A 7636-nucleotide genomic window follows, 5' to 3' on the forward strand; every position below is an offset into this window, starting at 1 on the left:
AATCAGCTGCTATAAATAGCTGTTTATGTCACTCGTGCTTTATATGTAATGAGCCATTCTGTGATGCAGTGTTAAATTATTCTGTTGCAGGCGTTGATATCCTTTCCCGTTAGGCTGAAACGTTCTGTTTCATCCAGAAAGTAAGAATTATGTGTCAACTATTTCTTTTCTACACTATAGTGATTTAGAAATAATTTTGCTTTCCAGTGGGTGAAGCTATCAACTGAACCAGTCACGAAAGCCCGTGATAGTGTAGAGTAAGGGAAGTAACTCGTACCAACTTAAGAACCTGAAACAAATTCCGAAATCTTGCATGTCCTAACTTGATCAATTGAAACTCGTGATGTCAGAATATTTATACCGAAAACGGTAGCTAAACTGGTTCCTGATTTTTTCAAAATTTGTTTTTCCTTGTGCTATTTATGAGCAGAATATACTGATATCATTGTATGTTTACCTAGAGCGAAAAATGGTGATAATTATACTATTTTCGAATTGGTAGAATATCTTTTTTAATTATAAAAAAATAATTAATTGGGGATTTCCACCAAAATAAAAGTCATATTTGCCAAATTATGTTTGCTACAATAGTCTAAATTTTGTTTTGAAGAAAGATTAACATCGTAGTAACATCGTAGTAAGTGCTTACATTTAGAAACATACAAAGTAATAGTAACTATAACTTTCAATGAAATCTTCACGTTATTGTTTTCATGATGAGGATGATGATGATGAGGATGATGATGATGATGATTGTTGTTGTGCTGGAAGTGGTGAAGATGACAAATATTCGTGATGGTTAATGAGAGTGGTGGTAGTGATGGCAACAACCACTCTGAAATAGTCGTACCGATATTTTGATATTTCTCTTTATAAATTAAACATACTTCAAACTAAATTATTTTGAAAATTAAGGTTTTCTAGTAGAATAATCCATACCGAAAATAGACAAGGTAAACGTTTAAAATGTCTTTGCTACTGATATGTTTATAAATCAAATTTAATTTTCTGCACTCTAGTCGGTCTACTTGTCGACTATACATAGACACACCAAAACGTGTTGCTATGAGAAAAATACATCTTTCGGAATCTGATTAAGTAATTCAGTTGTGGCAATTAGAAGGTTTAGACATACAATAACAAATATAATCTAATATATATTTTTCACTTAAGTGAAAGACTGTATTAGGGAAGCCTTTGTCCACTTTTGTCGATGTCCAGGACAATAGCAAACCATACCGTCCGTACTCACCTATAAGATGAGATCATTTAGGAACTGCACATACCCAGATCTGCCGTAGCATAATGCGCCAAGAGATTTGCAATTTGTTAGGAATAATCAGTAGAACAAACATGATAGACCCTGATGTGCAGAGCTTTATGCTACGGCAGATCAGAGTCTTTGTTTTTTGCAATTGGACTCGACTTACAAGCGAATAGCGGCGCTAGTCTTTAATTCATCAAAGCAAAGACGAAAATGGCTCGATTAATGGAGCTGGCTGAAGTGGTAATTCTCTGCGTAAATAACGAAAGAGTATTTGCATGAAACAGTTCTTTAATATTGATGATAGAGTTATAATAATGTTCCATATGGATCTAATATTTTACCAATACACATGAAATATGAAAGATGCTTGTTTAAATTCAAGAAAAGTGAACGAGCTTGTTGTGCCTGATTTAGCTACGGTTGATAATATATCCCATAATTATTTTTTTCCATTGGAACCGATCTTAGCAACTCATTTAGAAATTAAGAGATAAAAATCTTATATGAAGCAGAGATAAAACATTATTTTGAAAATGTTATATAAAGGAAACCTGAAGGAAGATATCTTCATGCCATTTCGTCAAATGGCAATATATATATATATATATATATATATATATATATATATATATATATATATATATATATATATATATATATATATATATATATATATATTGCACTTGTATAAGAAATAATAAAACAAAATTTCACTATTAAATTTCCCTTTCAGTTGAGAGAGAGAGAGAGAGAGAGAGCATAGTGAGGTTTTGTATTGCTGAGACATAACATTTCTTAAAATAGACCTTAGTAGTCAAAATAACAGTCTGATTTGCATATGCAGATTATTTGGGTGCATTGTATCTTAATTAATGCTTTGCATTAGGTGAGTTCTATCGCCATAGTTACTCTTTGATCCCTCCAACTGATAGCAGACGGTCGACCAGCCTTAGCTCTTTAATTGAAATTAATTATGGAACAGATATCGTAGAAGTTTAATATTCATGCCCGTGCCGACCGTCTAATTTAATCAGTTCACTAATGTTGATGTAATCGCGGGAGTAAACGATGCAAGCGATTACTTAGTCCTCCTTGGGATGTACATCTAGTTATATGAGCACTATTGTATTCCTAGAGTTTTGAGTATCCTCTATATATCCCAGGTCCTTGCTTAGATAAACATCGAACTAAACATGAAGGTATGTATACTAATAATAAGAATCACATACTTAACGTATTTGTTTATCTGACGGATTTACTTCACACTTACAGCTTTGAAAATAAATTCTACATTATTAGTAATACTATGACTCTGGGAGTGAAGCTCTTCTGGCAGTGCCATGTTGTTTGCTTACCCATTATACTGGCGGGTTGGATTCTAACATTTATTTCTAGTATGTTATAGTTTATTTTTCATAATTTAATATGTGCAAATTTTGTAAACTGAATATTAAAACAAAAACAACGGCCTATGTGATCTCTTTTTCAAGGCTGTTTGACTGTTTTAAAGGCAAGACTTTAAACAAAAAAAATATCATAAAGCGATTACGAATCGACTGATATCGTACAGGCTTATCTGTGAATTGTACTGGTTCGATTCTGAGACGGGTGGTGGTGGATGGCTTTGCTTTAAAATGATCAGTTTAAAAAAAAAAATACTTTTTAAAAATTGCACTGAATTGTTCTATTTTCCCTGGAAAATTGGGTAGTGATTCGACTGGACCATTCGCCATGTCTACTGATCAGCAACTTAATTCAAAGTTTTGATTCAAATTGGAAATACGATACTTTCATTGTGGTCAGTTGACAGAGTGGACAGGCAAGGCTTTATTTACTGCAATCTCATCAAACAGGAAACTGGACCAAATAACCTAATATTTCCGAAAATTGTATTTTTTCACTCAGTGGCTATTTTGCGGATTTCCTATAGGATTTTAACTTTATGGAGGTTCATTATACTAGTTTGAACACATTTCGATTGATTGATTGATTGATTGATTGATTGATCATTAACTACGATAATTTATATCTTGTTTGTTATGTATGAATTGCATGTAGATTTTGATATTTAGGTTTATTTAGATATTAAATTCCATTTGATATTAAAGTTCATTAGATATTAATGTCCATTTTGTTATTACAATCCATTCTGACACTGAAGTACATTTTGATATTAAAGTCCATTTTGACAAAAAAGTTGGTTATATATTAATGTCCATTTTGTTATTACAATCCGTTTTGACACTGAAGTCCGTTTTGATACCAAAGTCCGTTTTTCATTAAAGTCCATTTTGATACTAAAGTCCATTTTGACATTGAAGTCCATTTTGATATTAAAGTTTATTATATAGTAATGTCCATTTTATTATCAATTAAAGTTCATTATATATTAATGTCCATTTTGTTATTTCAATCCATGTTGACACTGAAGTCCATTTTGATAATAAAGTCCATTTTGATACTAACGTCTATTTTGACCAAAAAAGTCCATTTGTACAGTTGACATGTCAAGTCAATACGTTTTGGAGAATATGAACTTGCCTTGCGCTACCGCCCTTAAAGAAATATTTTCACGCGCAGCTAAATTTCAGAGTTTTTGTACATTGTGGATTCTGGGGTAAAAACAGATGGAGGATTTCTCATAAAATGTTTCTAGCCATCCTGTATTTCGTTGGCCTTGACTATATAGTAAATTTATGTAACAAAGTTGATTTGGCATGGTTTTGTTGTATTGTATTTAGTACGAATTCACAGTATTTGAAACTTTTGTACGAATTTACTGTATTTGAAACTTTTGAACCAGTTTACTCTGTTTCAAACTTTAATACGAGTTTACTCTATTTGAAACCTGTACTTTATTTGAAATCATTTATAGACTATTAAACTCATTTTAAGTACCGATGCTGTTAAAACTTGTCCATAACTGTTAAAACTAAAAGTCTCACTGAAACGGTGACGTAGCAACCGCCCAATAAACCCTCGCAATTGCTGGGGCATGACCTTTCTGAGGGGTGGGTGGCCAAGTTTTTGCTATGACACCGAATTGAAATATTTCAACACGATTGTCTTTTCCACCGACTTAGCATGAACACCGTATTGTGTGTTTCGCCATTTAAACCGAGTATAATATTTTGTCTCACTTTTGTCTCCAACCTGACGTTAATATTATCCCATGTTTTAAAATAAATATGGTTATACTAGGAGATGCAGCGCCGTTATAAATATTATTATTTGACGTTTTTGAAAATGTAAGATGTTATATTTGTTTTATATCAACGAGCGGATGTTACGCTTTTTCGGGGGGGGGGGTATAGTCAGCAATGATTTTAAGAGAGAGAGAGAGAGAGAGAGAGAGATTATCAAGTACGACTATTGAACAATTGTTTGGTCACCTACATTGTGCGAAAAGGTAAAGATTATGTGCAAATTGGCCGATTTTATGTTTAGTGATGTCTCGTGTAAAAGGGCGTTAAACAGATTTGAATGTTCTTGACTTTGATCTTTGCTAGCATCGAAACATAGGTGGAGGGAAACTGTGAAATGTTTAACTCTGTTTAACACAATGCGAGTGAAGTTGTGAAAAATAAAACAGGGAGACCTATGATGTGAATAGAGAGTGATTATTCACATTCATTTGAAAAAGAGACAAGTTCCTCAACCTGTGAACGAACACGAGTCGAAATCAAGACTCATCATCAGTACCCCGCATGGACTAATTTTCACTTTCTGTGTGAGGTGGTGTGGCCGCCCCTTGAAACAGGTGCGCAGGACGGTCTTTGTTCTTTTCTTTTTTTCACTGGTGCATCTTGTGATACAGGCAGATGCGCAATAGCAGACAAAGGTTCGTTACAACGAAACTGTAAATTAAATGAATTTTGGGTGGTTACTGTTTACACACTCACTCACTTATAAGCTTATAAAAATCCCAAAGTACACATAATTATAGAGATCGATACATTCAAAGCAGGTATAAGATAACGGTGACACATGTTAAACAGTTCTTCTTTCTTCAAGGAACAATGAAAAATCAATTTCTGTGTGGAAAAAATACTGTACGGTATTAGGCCCTATCATCGACGAAATTTGGATGTTTTGGAAGAATTCAAAGGTTGAGTTGATTTCATTTCGTTATTATGTGAAAGGTATGCAAATATCCACTACACATTATATACAAATATCCACTACACATTATGTACAAATATTCACTACACGTTATGTACAAATATATACTACGCATTATGTACAAATATCCACTACGCATTATGTACGAATATCCACTACACATTATGTACAAATATCTACTACGCATTATGTACAGATATCCACTACACATTATGTACAAATATCCACTATACATTATGTACAAATATCCACCACACATTATGTACAAATATCCGCTACATATTATGTACAAATATCCACTACACAATATGTACAAATGTCCACTACTCAGAAGCTAAAACCATTAAGTACATGAGTGATTTTGAAAACGTTTTACTACACGGTGTTTTGCAATTTGAATCGATAAATGTCACATTTTCAAAATATGCAACTTGATACTTTAAGAAATATAACAATTTGATAAATAAATGTGTAGTGAAATGGATCAGATGAAACATTCATTGTATGTTTAGCACTAATACAATTTTTATAGCATGCATAGAACCCATACATGAAAGAAAGAATGAATGAGTAAAATTGGGTAGAGAAAGAGATACAAATGACAAGCGAACACGCCAGATAAAGAAATGTAATGTCAGTCAAGATTATTCTATGAACAAGAAGCAGTTAAAAAAGTAGTTATATTGTTGTATTTAATTTTATTCAGATCAAAATCCAACATAAAGGGAGTAAACCTTCACCAAGTCAGCAGACAAAGGAAACAGCAACGAATGTGTGGATCCCTCCTACGTGAGCCGGCCCCCCCCCCCCCCGCCACTAAACTTCCGTTGGCCACTGGAATAAACCCGGATGTTCTAACCGTACTGCGAACAAAGGATATCCGCCGATTGTTTTAAAGCATCTCGGAAATTTCACAATAGTAAAATTCTCTACTATTTTTATCAATTACAACGTCATAATTGACAAATCACATGTTCCTCAAATGTATAAACTGAATAAATAATTGCTTCCTCTCTTCCACAATATCTTGTAACAAAGTGGTAGCTGCAATTTACGTATGTGTGACTATCATATTAAGAACGATTTAAATGCATATTATTTAAAAGTTCTTTACCATTGCTCGTCAGTCAGTTAATTATAGCATATGGAAATAACCAATTAGTCAATTCTGTTTGCCGAATATCATTGTTTACCTATCTATTTCTTCGAGTTTTATTTTCAATTTTACGTAATATACAATCAGTCAAATATTGAACATTGGCACGACACTTGAGGGGAAGGAAACAAACAGAAGCATGCGAATCAATACCTGTCATTTAAATATCTTTCCGGTGTGTGTTTTACCCACCCACTTACGGTATTGACTACAGACATTTTAAGACTTCGATGCTGAAAATAGCACACATCTACATGTCTGTTGCATGTAGGTATCAAGTATACATACTGAGTAAAAGTAACAGTCTTTGTTTTGTTTAACTTTGCTCTGTGCTAATCGGGAAGGAAAGATTTTCTTTCTTTCTGTCGGCTCTCATCAGAGATTATCTTAATTCGATTTCACCGAACTGGTAAGAAACGGCTTTTCTTCGGTTTTGCTCACTCTTCAAAAGAGGAATTGCTAAAAAAAAATGTATTGATCCAACATAATTTGGCAAGCCTCTATTTATGACAAAATTGGATTAAAGATTATCCGTCTCTTGCTATATTCTTTCTTTTCTATCCACACGCTGTTAGGACAATTAATCCTCAGCCGTTGGGTGGAACTTAACTAGCCATTGCAGTTGTTGTCTATAGTCGCTGTAGTGCAGTTGTTGTCTATAGTCGCTGTAGTGCAGTTGTTGTCTTTAGTCGCTGTAGTGCAGCTGTTGTCTCTATAATGACCATTTGCGAGATGGGTATCATTACTGGGCCCTGCACATGGGGTTCCAGGAGTTTGTCAAAGGTAAAGTAAATATAACACAAATGTAATGACATATTCAGATATGTTTGCGACCAACTTCATGTATGTACTATACCAGGAACACACACACACACACACACACACACACACACACTCTCTCTTTCTCTCTCTCTCTCTCTCTCTCTCTCTCTCTCTCTCAAAATACAGTAAACCAAATGTATCATCTGTACATACATTCAATCAGTACTGAAGATACACACACAGAAACACACGCACACACGTTATTGTGTGTTCAATCACATGCGTGCGCTGCTCTTAATTGCACGCCCTTTGCTCTTAATTACATGCCC

General features: G+C 33.9%; 1 long non-coding RNA gene across 1 annotated transcript; it reads left to right on the forward strand.

Moving 5' to 3' along the window:
* The first annotated feature begins 2203 nt into the window (after positions 1 to 2203).
* On the forward strand, positions 2204 to 6585 carry LOC149801143 (uncharacterized). Its single transcript, XR_016420444.1, has 2 exons — positions 2204 to 2466; positions 6096 to 6585. It is a non-coding gene; the product is annotated as an uncharacterized LOC149801143 (long non-coding RNA).
* Positions 6586 to 7636: the final 1051 nt, after the last annotated feature.

Source organism: Sinohyriopsis cumingii, chromosome 4 (genome assembly GCF_028554795.1).
Source record: "Sinohyriopsis cumingii isolate HCF-2022 chromosome 4, ASM2855479v2, whole genome shotgun sequence".
NCBI lineage: Eukaryota > Metazoa > Mollusca > Bivalvia > Unionida > Unionidae > Sinohyriopsis > Sinohyriopsis cumingii.